The 17210-nt window shown below is 37.4% G+C and overlaps 1 protein-coding gene across 1 annotated transcript in view; it reads left to right on the top strand.

Annotated features, from left to right (window-relative positions):
* SNTG1 (syntrophin gamma 1) overlaps positions 1–17210 on the top strand; it is a 787875-nt gene that overhangs the window by 243635 nt on the left and 527030 nt on the right. Inside the window, exon 2 of the mRNA XM_057498090.1 lies at positions 6764–6838. The gene's annotated coding sequence lies outside the window, so the exon portion shown is untranslated. The remainder of the gene's footprint in view (positions 1–6763; positions 6839–17210) is intronic.

Genomic DNA, 17210 nt, shown 5'->3' with positions numbered 1-17210 from the left:
ACTTTTTGTGGGTTTGGTCAGTTTCTTAAAATCTGTATGTTTGAATCTTTTGCCAAATTTGGGAAATTTTCAATTATTATTTCTCTGAGTGTTTGTTTTTAGTCTCAGATTTATCTCCATATGGGCTTTCAGTGATAAAAGGTTAGATTGCTTGATATTGTTCCATAAATTCTTGAGCATATGTTAGTTTTATTAATCTTTTTCTTGTTCAGATAAATTCTGTTTATCTGTTCACAGAATATATTCTCTTTCATTTCTCCTCTAATATTAAGCCCATCCAGTTATTAAAAGCATATTAGTTACTGTAGTTTTGATTCTGTATATTCCATTTTGCTTTTTTTGAACTTTTATTTCTTTGTTAACATTTTCAATTTTGTATTTGTTACAACAGAATTATTAATTGTGTAAGCAATATTGTGATTGCTATTTTAAACCCTTTTTAGAAATTTTACCATCTCGTTCATCTGTGTTGGTGTCAGTTGCTTATATTTTCTAACTCAAATTTGTTGGTTCCTGGTATTGATGAATTATTTTTGATTAAATAATGGATATTTCATATATTATGTTAAGAGACTTGATCCTGTTCAAATATTCAATTTCAGCAGGTAGTCATTTAATTTCTTTATCAAGGAGGTTCTGGCCAACTTTTCTGAGATGTAGCACCAATGACGATTTAGTTTGCCATACTCTTCTGGCCGCCTTCATTCTTCTAGCTCTGCTGGGTTCCCCTCTAGCCCCGTGCATGCACTGACTGGGCTGCCAGTTGCTTTTGGTGGGAAATTCAGGAAAGGCTGGGCCTTGCTCATAAGTATGGTACCAGACCAACTCTGCTGCTCCCCCAGAGGCTCTGCAGGGTCTGCTGGGTGGGAAGCTGCCAAGGTCAGTTCCTACGCTACCCTGTGAAGCAGGGTCTCACTCACGCTGCTCTTTCAGATTAATCTGTGGCTGTGCCAGTCACTGAGCAGGGGTCCCACTAATGCTGGTACTGTTCAGACTAGGTTCTGCTCCTTCATATATTGGGAGGCAGTAGAGTTTCATTGTCAGGTCTGCTGGGCTGACAGTACCAACGAGGTCACCAGGAAGGGCCACCTTTACTGCTGCTGCTGTGCCACATCAGGCCACTGCTGGCTTTGGTGTGGAGGGGAGGATGTGCCCTGACTGGGTCCACTCACACTACTACTTCCCTGGAGATGGCTGCTGTTTACTGGGCATTGGGTATGGATTCTTTTGATGTCTGCTGTCTCTCACCAGAACGTGATCCTGGGGCTCCACAAGGAACCCGTGAATGCTGACACTGCGGTAGACGGGACCTGACGCTGTGCCTATGTGAACAAACAGTGTATCCCTGGAGGTCTGTGCAGTCCTGACATTTCCCTATGCATAGGCTACAGAGAGCAGGCTTTTTGTGCCTTTGTTGTTTTGTTTTGTTTTGTTTTATTCTGTACCTACTGCTGTTATGGGTTTCAGGGCTGTCCAGTGATAAATGCTAATACCAGTAGTCTGTGATAAGTTACATATGTATGTTGTAATGCTAGAACAACTGTTAAGTAAACAAAATAGCAATAAATTGAAACACATACAGGTGTGACATCTACTTTTTAAAATCTGTCAAGACTTAATTTGTGACATACCATATGGCTTATCCTGGAAAATATCTCATGTGCACATGAGAAAATGGGTTTGCTGTTATTTGGTAGAGTGTCCTGTATACATCTGTTAGATCTACTTAGCTTATTCTGTTGTTCAAGTCCTCTATTTCTGTACTTACCTTTTTTCTGATTTTCTATTCATTATTGAGAACATAGTACTGAAGTTTGAAACTGTTATTGTAGACCTGTCTATTTTTTCCTTCTGTTAGTTTTTGCTTCATATATTTTGCTGGTCTGTTACTTGATGCATAAATGTTTAAAATTTTATATTTTCTTCCTTCTTTTATTAATGTATAAAGTGCTTCCTTATATCTTAATCTACTTAGATTTAAAGTAAATATTGATAAGGGACTTACTTCTGTCATTTTTCTGTTTTCTATATACCTCATAAGATTTTTTCCCCTCACTTCCTATATTACTTTCTTCTTTTATTTAGTTGATATTTTGTATTGAAATGTTTAAATTATTTTCTTATTCCTTTTACATACATTTTATAGCTACTTTATTTGTAGTTACCATGGGGATCATTTAACATTCTAAAGTTTTAACACTCTATTTGTACTTTTCAGTTCTTTGATTTTTTTCTTGTTCTTTTTTGGCTTTCTTTGTTGATATTTCCCTTTTATTCACACATAATTTTCCTGACTTTTATGTTGACACCTTTCTTTAGTTTTTTTATTTCTCTAAGTTAATTAAAGTCTTGATCTAGGAGATTTGCAATCAGGTGTTTTTCAGGGACAGTTTCAGTCAATTTATTCACTGTTTCTTTGTATGCGTTGTGATTTTTTGCTGTTGAAGACTGGACGTTTGACTCTAATAATGTAATTATCCTGGAAATCATATTCTCATCATATTCTCTGTCTTCCCTGGGGGTATACCGTTTATATATATATAAAAATATATATATATTAAAAAATATATATATATATATATTTTTTGCTTTTGCTTAGTGTTTTTTTTTGTAGGCTCTCTATGTGCCAAGAGTTAGTCTGAGATGTCAACTTAAGGTCTTCTCAGCTCTTCTCTGAGCCCATTCTGTGCCCTTCTCCTGAGCACATACAGTTGCATTCTAACTCTTGATGTATATGCTGTGCATTTGCATGTTCTAGTCTTTAATTTCTGACTTTCAAAAGGAGAAAAAGAGAAACATGAAAGTGAAGGTAAAGGGTGCTAGCCCTTTTAATTCCCCTAAACATCACTTATGCTGGATGGAGAAGGAGCTTACCACAATGGGGGAGGTTCAACAATAATGGCTGCCCAGAAGTGGCAGCCAGTGATCAGAGCACAGATCCCCAGTATTTGGAGTTCTGGGTCTTGTTTCGCCCACCCTGGCTCCTGAAAACTGTATTAGCTGCTCTACGAACATGTGCAAAGCTGCCAGCCATGGGGATAGCTGCTACTGTACTAAGAGCAAAAATTAACTACAATTTATTGTCTAAGACTTCCCCTGGAAGGTGCAAGCCTTTAATAGACTCCAGAGTTCCAAGATAAATACATCAGACAGATTTTACCAGCATAATTGGTGTTTAGGCGAAGAAACAGATTTCTAGTGCTTCCTATGTTTCCAAATCACTGCATTAAATCCAAGGAATAAGAGATGAATTTATGTGGCTATAATGCAGGACATTGACCAGGACATTTGATTTTTAGAATAATTGTAAAAATTTGTAGTAATATCTCAATGATTTGCAATAACCATATACAGTTTATTTTCTTATAACAGTGATAAAAACAGAGAACAGAAGAGTATTGAGTAATTCACAGACTACTGCTTACATAGAAGTCTGCAAAGTATGTTTTCTGAATGCAATAAGGAAATGTATATATAATCATTGCTAAAGAAATTCAAAGTAAATGAGTTAGAAAAATGTGAGATTCATGAAGGTATCTGTTAAATAGCATTTTTTCCACTTGTGTGGTTGTATCCCTTATGTTTGCTCTATAACAAACTATCCCAGACTTCATTAACCTGAAAATGTAAGAATTTACTGTTGCTCATGAGTCCATGGGTCAGCTGAGAATGTCTTCTCTTGCCTCTAGCATGTTTCAATGGTTGACTCTAGGTCAGATAAGCATTTTTGCTAAACTCTCAAATGTCCAGGGCCTCAGAAGGGACAGTTCATCCCCACTCCTTGTGAGCTCTATCTAGCACACTACTCTGGGCTTGTTCTTTCCACTGGAAAAGTTCTGAGAGAAAGTGTAAATATGCACACTTCTTGAGGCCTGGTTGCAGAACTACGTATGCTTACCTCTGTTGCAAACTGACAAACCTCTGACCAAGCCCAGCATAGATTTCAAAAATGACATGAAACTAGACATTCTTTCTTGGAGATGCTACAAATTCCAATTGCAAAGGGTCAGGACACAGGGAAGAGTTAAGAATTAGGACTTTACAGTCTCTGCAGTGTTTTTGACAGATGTGGTTTCACCCTGTCTCTATTATCCTGAGCTGACTGATTTAACTCATTGCCTTGGCACAACAATCCTACAAACTGTAAGAAAGCCATCACTGAGGAGCTTGCTGTTTTTCTATAAATATTATATAAAAATAGTTAATTAAAATATCTTTTTGCCTTTCTTAAAGAAAAACTCTTAAAGTAGCATAATATTATTCCTACCATCCGCCTGTGCTGTGGAAAGCTTTCCATGTAGCCTGCAACTTGAACACAAATCTCCTGACCCCTCTGCCCCACATCTATTGCTAGGAAGTCTAATTTGAGGTTGTCACTCTGTTATAACACACTTTGTTTTGTAACAAAAGATGCTGAAGTTTGGAAGACACAAAATATCTTTTGTTAACTATTACAGGGTGCTAGAGGAGTTTGGCAAGAACAAAACCTGCTAGTCCTCCTGCCTTCAGTGTATGAGTTTGTTTTTTGTAACATCAAAGCTGGCAACATTTTTCAAATAGTGGCAAATTCCATTTAAAATAGTTCTAACTTGTGAAATACTTGTTATTTGGAAAAAAAGTGGAAAAAGTTGTTTTGAAAACATCAAAATTTACTCTCCAGTTGAATAATGCTGATTTTGCCCTAAAAGTCTGTGATGAAACTCTGTTGAAACCCAAATATTGTTTGGATGATGGCTTGCCTCATTACATAATGTGGTAGGCAGAATGATCACTTTAAATTTCTGCATAGATGAATAGTGTTCCAAAATACCTCAAATTTCATTATTTAATTCTCTTTAACTTTGCCATATTTATGTTTATGCTTGAATTTGTTTTCCTTAGTGATATTTATGTGATAGCATTTTTGGTGAATAATAATTTCATTTATAAAACTCCAGAATAGGGCATACAGATAGTATGAACCTATTATATTAAAAGACATACCCTGAATAATTGAAGTCAGGTATTTTTTTAAGTCACATTTAAAAATTTTCAATTAAATTCCTAAATCAAGAAATCACATCAGATTTTTGGTTCTGAACAAACTGGAATGGAATCAGTTTTACCTATTGTCCCACTTAAGTACAACTGAAAATCCTAGACATGACATAAGAAACATACATATTACACCTGGAAAGGCAGAAATAGGAAGGCAGACATGCCAGGGAACTTGGAGCCTGATTAAGGACAGGATCCTCACCTGACCATAAACTACTTGATTACATAATTGGCCTATTGCTAGCCTACTGCTTCCACACCCCTAGGCAATAAGCTATTATTGACTGACTCACTATATAAAGAGCTCTGCCCCATGCTCTGGGCGGAGGCAGAGATGGAGGTGGATTATGGGCCTGCACACTGCTGGCTGCAGACATGATTGTAGTGTGTGTCCTACCACCGTGAGAATCAATCCAGGTAATAAACCCTTTTACCCCAAGAACTTTCTGTTGTCATTTCTCGGTTTCACTGAATCCGTAGTGAACCTCCTCAGGGCTGAAACCCTCAGGCAAGACAACAGCCCAGATATATTCTGGTTTAGGGTTCCCAACTTGCCTAAAGTTCAGATTTATCTGGGGGTGTGTAAGGAAGTTGGGGTTCCTATGGCCAGGATCCTCACTGAATTTAATTCACCTGATGATGTAACTGACCTGTTGCTAGGCTACCGCTTCCACACCTTTAGGCAATAAGCTAACTGCGCTATATAGAGAGCTCCGCCCAGTGCTCTGGGTGGAGGCAGAGACACTAGTGCTCTACCTACCGCCAGGAGAACAAGCCGGGTAATAAACCCTTTCACCCCAAAGAGTGTTTTGCTGTTAATTTATTTGGTCACATTGAATCCATAGCGAACTTGCCGGGGGCTGAAACCCATTGGCAAGACAGGGTCTTTTTAAAAAGACATATGCATAAACGTTATATAAATCTGAATCAGGTTCAGAATCAGAATGTATCTACTTAATCAGACACATATTTTTGACGAGCTATACAGGCAACTCCTGTGCAGCCAGCTGCATGCCCCTGGAGCTTCTGTTGATAACCACTGCTCTATTAAATAGGAGGTCTCACCTGGCTATCATTTTATTAAATTATTAGAGCATTTTCAAAGCTACAATTGAGTTCACAAGAGGACAAATAACACATATGAGATCATTAAAAATTAAGTGGCTAAGGCAGAAACATCATTCTAGCCTTTAGAATTAGCAATCTGTTTCTCAGGCCTTGATTTACAACTCTCTCTCACCCTGTATAAAACTGATTTAATAGCTATGCCTCGTTAAAAATAGTGATTACTCCTTGGCATCAAATCAATAGGCTATTCCTCGCACAGAATGCTTTAAAAATATTACCAATTATTTAAACATGGAGTCTAATTCTAAAGCCTGCAGTATTGGCAGTTTAGGTCTAAATACTAACTACTGAGGATACAGTTTTTGACAGATTACCAAATATTCTTTTTTATTTCTTTTAAAGCTAATTTCCCTAAAATGTGTTCTGTGTCTTACAACATTAACCATTTGGGATATAGTCATGATCTTATTTCCCCTTCTGATTCCCAAGGCTTTGAATCCCTCCTAGAAACTGACAAGCAGATGTGGTAAAATCATATATAAATGTAAATAGGATGCATATCTTCCTTATAGATGAAGTAATAAAATTTCAGTATATAGTTTGTACTGCTTCTCTTTTGAATGCTCACAGGACCTTTATTTTTGCTTCCTGATTCTAGACCCTTCTCCAGAATGTTGAGATTGCCAGAGAAGTGACCTTTGAGAAAGGAAACCATTGCTGTACCTAAATTCAGGTAAGACCATTACTTTTCAGTAAGTCTATGAATGAACACTGTAAATCACTGTAAAAAATAATAATTTCTCTACATCTCTATAAGAGAGTTGCTTTCTTCCATATTAAGGTTTATGAAGCCTCTCTATCTGCTCTAGCACAGTATCAAACTTTAAAAAAATATCTGGCATGGGAAAGGCAGCAACTCTCTATGCTTCTCAATGTTTAGTGGTTAGACTGGATTTGAGCATATCTTTCCCTCATATTCATTTAAACAACTATAGTGAATTTATGTTGCTCCTTTAATGAGAATTTTTCAGAGGAATGAGTGATACACATTAGTTTTTCAAAAGCTTCCTTTATTAGGGAGGGGTCCATGACTTCTCAGCAGGTTGAGAATGGTTGTCACCACCTCCATGAGCTATGGAGACCTGGAGAAAGGGTAAATCTGTGACAATCCAAGGGGCTGTGGCAAAGTGCTCCTAAAAGGCTTCACAACATTAGAGCTTGGGGGCTTTCACATTCTCTTTTGTTTATTCAACACAAAGGATAAAAAGGTATGAAATTAGTGAAATAAATATACCTTCAGAGAGCCTGAATCAGCAAGGAAAAGCAGAAGAAAGATGGATATAGTCTTTGACATTGGTGCTAGGAAGGTTACTTTTGGAAGGACTCTATTTGCTAGAAAGAACAAAACCTGGCTGCCAAAGTTTCACACTGAAATCACTAATTCTGTTTTTTTAAAAACAAATTGTCACAGTGTTTTCTGAGTCCTTATTTCTTGGCAGTGCAAGGACTTGCAGTGTGACTTTAGTGATAATCATAAAACTTATTGTCATCTATGTTTAAAGAAACACCAACACTTAAAAGTATATTGTGTGTATATTATTGCATTAAATTATTTTTAAATACAATATGAACTGGGACACATTCTTGAGTATATATTTGTATGCTATGAAAATCAGAGTTCTAGGTTTGTATGCATCTATGCAGATGGCTTATTAATGGATTTCCCAGACTGTGTTCTTGAGGATTATGGTAAATTTCAAAGCTATTTAGGATTATGAGCAATTAATTACTAAATCATCTGTTTATTAATCAGCTGCTATTAACAGAAGTAGGCTGTTCTAATTACTTCTGTTAGACACAGAAGCCATATAGTGATATATTTTTCATAGTAGAACCTATGTGGGGATGGTTTGCTAATAGGTTGAATCTGTTTTCCTCACCTACACCTGACCCCTAACCACCCGAATTCAGATTTTTCCTCATCCTTAAACCCTGTATTTCTCATCATTTGAATAAACTCAGAAAATTCTAATGCATATATTCCTAGGAAGCAAAAAGAACACATTTTAGTGCGCCAGTAATGCTGGGTTATATCCACGGTTTTCAAATGATTTTTCATAGCTAAACCTGTTTTCATAGTTATACCTTCTCTTAAATAAAAGTATCAGAGAAGCCCGAAAGATGAAAGGGTGGGGGGGGGGGACATTTTCACTGAAACAGGGGTCAGTGCTGCAGATCTACGTGGCAGCTGTGCACTGCCCTTCCTCCAAAGGCATCCTCATAGCCGCAAACCCCACGCACCTGACAGATGCCACTATTTCCTGGAACCCTGTGATTCTCTAGCTCTTGGTCCTTCATTTTGAAACCCATGTGGAAGAATGAACTGAGCAGAGGCACAGAGCAGACCACAGAGGTGGAAGTGCCAAAATTATGCGGTGCTGGCCACAAATGGCCAAGTCATAGCTTTGCAACAGAGATCATTTATTACCTATGGAGAGTCCCAATGTGGGTGTCTCCCGGTGAGCTTTCACTTCACTGTTGTGCAAAACCCACCCTTACAAGAATCCAAAGGACCAAACGCTGTAAATCTGCCTGAAGCCTAGGAAGTGTTGCATCTCACCATTGAAGAAGAGAAGTTGTGAAGAGAGTTATGGAAATTTATTTGACAGTCCCTATTGCCATCCTCAAAGCACCTCACAAAGGGTAGTGCATATTTTATTTTAAAAGCTACCTTTGGATACATTTCTAACATTTCTGTTTCTTCTGGGGTATGTATCTCTGCCTTCTGTGTTTTCTTGTTATTTTGGAGTTCAACATGCTCTGTTGACAAGTAACATGTCTGAGTGGATTGTTGCTTTTGAGAGAAGATGAATGAAGAGGAGAAATACTAAATGTAGTCTTATAGCACATAGCCTACCCACATGCCTATTCTCTGATACTTTGCACATAAGGAATAAGCACTGCATGTCTCAGCATGCCCTGTTACTGGATTTCTCATAGTCTCTGACCTGACCTGTAGGATTTTACTTGTGCTTCCTGTGTTTTATTCATGCTCATATTTGTGTATGTTTAAAGCTAGACTGCTTCAAATGTGAATGGAAAATAGCCCATGAGCAAAAGCAAACTGGATGTCTGGTGTGTGAGCAGCTGTCCCACCGGAGCACCTGCCTCTTGATTTGTGCTTGCTGTGTCCTCTACCTGGGTAGAGGAGCCTTCCTGGGAATTTCTATATTCCAGAACAAGATTCCTATAATATAAATATTTCAGATATTCAAATACTACATATTTGAATGCATACATTTTATGTTATTGCTGATTTTCTGTGCATTGAGGATGTCAGAGGCAGCTGACCTTGTACTTTGGTGTTTCCATGGTCTGTCTGTCTCTTCGTGTTACACCTTGCATCTGTTTATCCTTCCCTCCTTCTAAACCCCTGGAAAGCACTTATTTTTTAGAAATCATCTCTACAGTGTCCCTTTTCCAAAATGTTAATAGTGATTCACTTTTTCAGCCTGACTTCTTTCGTTTAACAACGTGCTCTTAAGATTCAGCATGTCATTTTGTGGCTTGATAGGTAATACCTTTTATCTGAATAATATGTCACTCTAGATGGACCATAGTTTATTCATTTACTCTATTCATCTACTGAAGGGGATTATGAAGAAAGCTGCTATAAACATTCATGTGCATGCTTTAGTAAGTTTTCAAATCAGTTGTTTAAATACCTAGTGGTATAACTGTGGCATCATATGGTAAGAATATGTATAGTTTTATAAGAAACTGTAAAATTGTCTTCCAGAGTACATGTACTATTTTGCAATCCTACCAACAATGAAGGAGAGTTCCTAGTACTCCATATTCTTGCCAACAAATTATATTGCCAACTTTTAAGTTTCATAGTTTTTAAAATACATTTAACTTTTATAGTATCCCTTTAGAATAAGGAATCAATTCATTTGAAGGGCATTTTAAATTCAATGAAGGGCATTATCATTCTCATGATAAGTAAAGACATATCTTCCAAAATAACAAAGTTTACTAACACTAACCAGGCAAATAGATGTCATGAGTGATATTTAGTGGGGGGCATGGACATTAGAGAGTTAAAAACTGAAAATTAAAGCAGTTATAATCAGTTTCAAGTTTTATGAGGGAGACACCAAATGAGATTTCTTATTTTTGCCCCTCCCCCTTTTCTTTTTTCTCTTCATCTTCCTCTCCTTCTTCCCCCTCCTCCTCACTCACATCTTACTCTCTGCAAACATGCATATGTGCTCACATAATCACATGCTGAAAAGAAATTTTAGTGGGTGCCTAACCCATAAATTGTGGAATTAACAAGTTGGAAAATGCCATTACAAACAACACTAATGAGGACATAAATGAGCAGATACAATATAAAGCCTCTTCAGCTAATCAGAGTATATCTTGGACAGTACTCAGCCAATGCCTTCCTGCACCTCTCTGAAAAATTCAGTCATATAATTTCCAACCATCCACTCTTCCTTTTCACCCATTGTCTGATGATTACTTTTGTTCTTCCTATCTATATCTAGTTTTGCTTCATCCTGTAAATCTCATCTTTCCTCAATGCTGCTAACTCTCTATGGTACTAATTTTTCACAGGAATGTCTTTTACTCTATTCAAAGACTTCTTATCACATAAGAGCCAAACACAAATCCCATTACCTTCCACAAATTTTTTAAGTGCCGTAATCCTAATTAATTATTCCTTTTCTATACACTTAAATGATTACATTTTAGGTTATTTTTGCCTGTTTTCCCTACCAGTTCATGAGCTCTTCAACAGGAAGGCTTGAGTATATTCTGTCACTAATAGTGCATGTTGACCCTGGTCTGTTCATGTAGCCTGTCTGAACCACGAGTCTCTAGTGTAACACTGTTGGTGGCGACGGCCCTGCGCCTGATTCCCAGTTAACTGGCTCAGATCCTATGGCTCTTCACACTCTGCCATCTCCACCCTCATTTTTCTGTACCTTGTTCCCTCTCAGATACTGTTTCTGGCTCTTTGGACTTCATCTTTGTGTTTGATTTTCCTTGTGGATTTTGACACAAATGTGATTCTTATTTATTCAATTATGTTGGTATAATTCCAGCATCCTTGCCTTTCTACAAACTAAAGTTCCAAGAAAAATCATTTGGCTAGCTACCGTTTTCGTTTTTCCACTTCCATAAATGTGTGTGTTGGGGGGGGGACTCAGTAGAGTTTATAAGGTGCTGTACACACACAGTACATTCTCACTTTTTAATTTGAATTGAGTTCAACTGATATTTAGAATATTCATTGCTTCAGCAAGTTAACATTTCTTTGAATATTTAAGAAAATAACACTAGTACAATGTATTAACAGTTAACAGGTTTTTAATTTTCTTTTTAAATTAATATGCTTGCCAATATGTGTATGAAAATGATTAAAGGTAAAGGAATGATGCAAAATTTCATCTCTAAGATCTCTTAGTAATGGATTATACTGTATAAAAAGTGGAGTGCTTTTGAAACATATTACTTGTAGTTTTAAGTCCAAATTGGACGTTTCTACATATTTTAAAAATAACACTGGAGGAAAGTCAATGGTTTGAGAAGAGGCCAATTGGACAAATGAAGAAGCATATGAATGTCATTACACAATACAATAATTATGCTATTTAAAAATGAAGACAGATGTTCAAAAGTATTCTACATCTGTGTGTCACAGTGTATAATGTCTAAACTCATTGGAACAAGTGGTAAAATTTGAATGAGAACACAAAATTATTTTCTAAAGACAGGTCAAAATTAACAAACTATTTTAGAAAAGAATGCCATTTACAAAATGAGAATCTTAGTCTAAATGCTTATGTGTTAGAGAAACCATGAGAAATGAATATATAACAATGACACTTGCCATTTGTGCAGTATTTCACATCTCTTTTTTGTTTCAGTGCAAAATCCAGCTTTTGACATATGGATGCTGGTTCTATTATTGCCAACTGCATTTCTCCTAAGTTTTATGTTGAGAAAATGGCAAATCAAGGACTGCCTCTTCAGTATTTGGTCAACTAATACAAATTCTTTCTACCAAATGATACAACTCATTTTAAAAGTTCAGGGTTTGAAGAACCTAAAGAATGAGTTCTCAGTTAAGTAACATATAATGAATTTGAAGATGAAATAGAAGAGAGAAATATATAAAATATGGGTAGATATTACTAAATCAAAATTATTTGATGATACAATGTATTAGTGATAAAAGTAGCCCCAACCATACCAGGAAGCATTTTTCAAGAAAAACTATATTGTGGTGTCTGTGTGTGTGTATCAGATGCCTCTTATAAATTTATTCAGAATTCTCTTGATTTCACCTGTCTCTTTTGGTCACTTATTCTAGCTTCAGCCACTACCGTAGTGGTTAAGTCTACCTGGACCTTTGAAATAATTTGTGCAGCAGCCACAAGTTACCAGCTCCTCATCTTATTTCTGCATCTCAAACTGTTCATCTATTTTCTCCTTCCTGGAAATTTCCCATTAAGGTGAGATATCAAGGAACCCAGAAGTGCTATGGAAATAATCATCTGTAAGGCAAGTCTTTATCATCTGGGAGACAAAAGTGAGTGGATGAATTCTCCTCCCCTCTGTCTTCAGAAATTGAATATTGTCCTGAAGCTAAACTGTACTGAGAAGCTGAATATCCATGGGTGTTTTATACCACATGGTGCCACTCTTAACAACTCTTAACAGGTTGTAACTCCTGATCTGACCCAGTGTCCTATCTTTCCCTGATTTCCTGAGCCTTCCAAATGTTCTCTTTTCTACTTACCTGGTCCACCAGCAAAATCTTCTCTATCCCCTTAAGTACTGTGAACATTCCCTTCACCTTCTTGCCCTTATTCAGACCTGGAGATCCCTTGGGGGACAATTCTTTCTCTCCAGCCTTCTTAAATGTGGTTTCTTCTTCTTTAAATGAAGAACCACTAGACCAGGAGATAGGCATGTGTTCACCTTGCTCCTCTTCACTTATTGTTTGTCCAGTTCTTCTCTTTCTTTCCTCATGAACTGCTGCTCCTTTGCAATATGTTCCACTGGTTTCTGTTGCTTATACACATGATGACATCATTTACTGAAATTTGGACACTCTTGCTCATTTACTAGATATTTTAGTATCTGAATCATCAGTTTCTCTGCACCATGTATGCATTTATTATGTGTCAATATTCATGCAGAAGAGTCAAGCCTCTGAGCTTTCAGTTCTCAACTTCTTGGCTTTTAGCTCTGTGCCCATTCTTCCAGAACTATCTATTCCTGTTAGTTCTCTAAATTATATTATTGCTTTATACTGTACTGTCTCTAAAATCTCAGTATTTGACTGTATATGACATCTTTACAATTCACATTCTTTACTTATCCTATACCAGTTTGCTGAGGACTTCTAATCTATCAGCACTTCATACTTGTCAGTATTTGTAATCCTTTGTGCCTTCATTCCCCCATATGTAACTTAGATTCCATGATAAAATTACCATCATGCATACATCCTCCAGTTTTGTTTTTATTTTTTACCTTTCTCTCCTTTTCTATATTCACCTGGACAAACCTTAACCACGGTTAAACCATATTTCTATTTCCTTACCCAAATAGCAGAATATGATTAAAGGAAAACATGCAATTATGATGTTGAGTCCACTTCTAATTTTTGATCCCAAACCTCAATCAGTTATAAATATTACTTGTCAATAATCATTCATCTGAGATGGCTATTTATATCTTCATTCTCCCCAAAGCTGTCAGCAAACCTCCCTGCTTCTCATTATATCTAATAATTTTACATTGATGTTACTACCACAGAAGCCATAAGATGCAAGTTACCTGATGTATCCATCAGGGAATCTACCAAACTACCTGAATGTCTAACTGTAGCCTGCCCTATCACTATGAATGGAATGTATATGCTAATCCTTTTCTACCTGATTAAGGAATCTTCTCCTGACAGTGTGTCTTATTTATTCAAGTATCATGAATTTATCCCCTCTTTTATTTCTTTACTTCCATCAGAACACAAGTATGGTCATATTTTAAAATTAAAAATAAAATCCATTCTTTAACTCTAATATCACTTGAAATCTCTGTTTACCTTGAAGCCAAACTTCTCACAGTAGTTGTAAATATCCCATCTCTCCAGATTGTCACCTTGTATTCACTCCTGGAACTGTTACACACAGGTTTTCACCCACCATTCCAGTGATGACATTCTTATCCAGGTGACCAGGGGCTAGTGCATTCCTTTTTCCCCCAATTTACAATATTTCCTCCTGCATGCCCACTCATCCAGTTTCATTCATATTGCTTTAAAAAGTTGTTTAAATAATATACATTGGAGTGCCAAATGTGAAAATGTTATGGTGCCTGTACTTTTTTTAGAAGAAAGAAATGTTAAATTATTCCCAGTTCATATTTAAATATCCCTTTTGTGGAACTTAGGAATTTTTTTTCATGGCAATTATTTCCATGAAACTTCTCATTTTTCCCCCAATATTTAAAAAAATATAATGATTGTTCACTTTTATCAAAACAAAGAACAACTTGAGATTCTGCTTATTCAGGTAGATACTTGTGCCTTTGACATCCATCAGAATGCTAAATGGTCTTTCATAAAGTATTGACACTTTACGGTATGCTTAGAAAATACATGCAATTTATGTTAAAAGTCATATTCTAAAATTAGGCTGCTGGGGTCAAAAGTTGATGCTATCATTCAATATCTGTGAGATCTTTGACAGTTTTTAAAATTTTTATTCTTAGTTCCACATGGATAATAGTGTTATGGAAAGAATAAATGGATAATACATGCAAAGTGTTTAATGTTATATATATCAGATAATAAGCAACTAATATTAGAATTTCACTTTAAAGTTCACAAATAGTTTTGGAAAATCTTATATTTAAAATTTTATTTAATATTCACACTGGCCTTATTAGGAGATGCTATTATTGGGCTCATTTTATAGTTGATTAAATAAAAAATGAAAAATATTCAAATTGTAGAAATCCATTTAGGTATAAACTCAGGATGCAACTGTTTCAGAAATTCATAAGCATGGAGTAATTACCACATTTCTTTTGTTATAAAATGAGCTCTGTGGTCAGAAGCAATGCTATATAATACCTTAGTGTTTGAAAGGCATTTTAAGGGATTTTGTATGTTCATGGATGATAATTTTGACAAAAGCACTATAGTTAGGGAAGGTAAATTGGTATCTATAGTAAGTGGCTATTCCATGAAGAACAAAAAGCTGCCCCTTCCATAAAAGAAGTGGTCCAGTGCAATCAACCTGCTACTAAGCCACTGGCTGACACCCCAGGAAATGGTACCATGTTAGTTCATCTGTATCCAGCGCAGCCTGGGTGAGTGGGGCCCATGCTGCCCAAGTCATGCCTGCCCTCCACCACAGCCACTGCAGGCACTTTGCCCACCAGTCCTCAGGGTGTAACAGCTACGGCTGAGAAAGAGACCAGCACCACCAGAGTGGGTCAGCCTATCCTCATCAGTAAAATATTCCCTGCTGAGTCGCCTGCTGGCAGTCATTCACCTAGGACACAAATATCTTTATGTTCCATGCCAGTTTGGAGCCGACTACCCACATTCTTCTCCCAAACCTACTTGTCACCAATTTTCCTGTCGTATTTCTTCAAATTCTTAACAATTCAGCCTAACCATTCTCTTTAGCTCACAAATCAGATGGTGAATCACCTCTCCTTCCAAGTAGAATGAACAACCAGGTATATGGTTCCAAGTTCTGCCCGCTGGGAGGATCTCCACGAGGGTTTCCAGGACTGTCCTGGAGGAAGGCTGCAGAGCTGTGTCTGTCCATGGGGGTCTGGTGCCAGTGCACTGGGCAGCTACCTCTGCAAACAGAGCCTCGGTTTTTCGTTATCAGTCAACCAGTCATAGGGAACTCCACATGAGGCCACAGGTGCAGGCTGGGCGAGAGGGTGGTGAGCACAGGGACCTTGGGTATTTGGGCCACTTCTAATGCAGCTGAGCTTTCATAACCTTCCTGGTCCGATCACACATACATTGCTTCCATGGGATAGTGGGGTGCGGCTATGCACACCCAAACAATACAGGATTCATAATGGACACTCAGGGCACAGAATAACTTGGTGGCCTGTGGTTAAGTCTTTATTCTGATCTAAGTCCCTGTAATAGGTCAAAGGCCGTTTCTCAAAAGAAGAGTAGGTATTCATTGTGCAAGGCAGAGTTTGTTCCTGAATCCTGAGAGCCTATGCTGTGATTCACCAAAGGGCCTGCCAGAGCCTCCGAACAGCATATCCATCTGCCACTGAAACTCTGAGCACCACCACTGGATGCAAGTAGCAGAGAACAGTTTGCTTGGCAGCCTGGATTTGCTGGTGATCCTGCTGTTGTTCTGAGTTCCACTCCAGATTAGTAGGTTACCCAACTGACATACATGTGCCCTGCAAAATCCAAAGATGGCCCATAGAATTGGTACCTGGGGCCCAAAACAACAACTAGCCCTTTCCTTTTACATGATATTTTGACAATCTCCAGGCCCTAGAACCTTGGGAGGAACACAATTAAATCAACATAGATGCTATGAATTTAAGAATGGAATTCATAAAACAAGAGTACTTGAATAATTTTACCCTATGGCTTTATTATGTTTTTGGATACTCATAAATGTCAAAGAGCAGTAGTTAAAATAAAACACACATGGAGGACTTGTTAAAACTCAGGTTTCTGATATAAGAAGTCTAGGATGTAGCCTGAATTTTCTTTTACTTTTTTAAATTAAAGTATCATTGGTATATGATCTTATGAATATTTCACATGAACAACACTTGTGGTTTCAACATTCACCCATATCATCAAGTCCCTGCCTCCCACCCCATTGCAATCACTAACCATCAGGGTAGTAAGATGCTGTAGAGTCATTACTTGTCTTCTCTGTGCAATACTGCCTTCCCCATGACCTAGGAATATTGTGTGTGCTAATTATAGTGCCCTTTTATCCCCTTCTCCCTCCCTCCCTCCCCACCCACACTTCCCAACCCCTTCTCTTTGGTAACTGTCAGTCCCTTCTTGGAGT

Source organism: Manis pentadactyla, chromosome 3 (genome assembly GCF_030020395.1).
Source record: "Manis pentadactyla isolate mManPen7 chromosome 3, mManPen7.hap1, whole genome shotgun sequence".
Lineage (NCBI taxonomy): Eukaryota > Metazoa > Chordata > Mammalia > Pholidota > Manidae > Manis > Manis pentadactyla.
The sequence above is the reverse complement of the archived record's forward strand: the minus strand, read 5'-3'. Positions and strand labels throughout refer to the sequence as shown.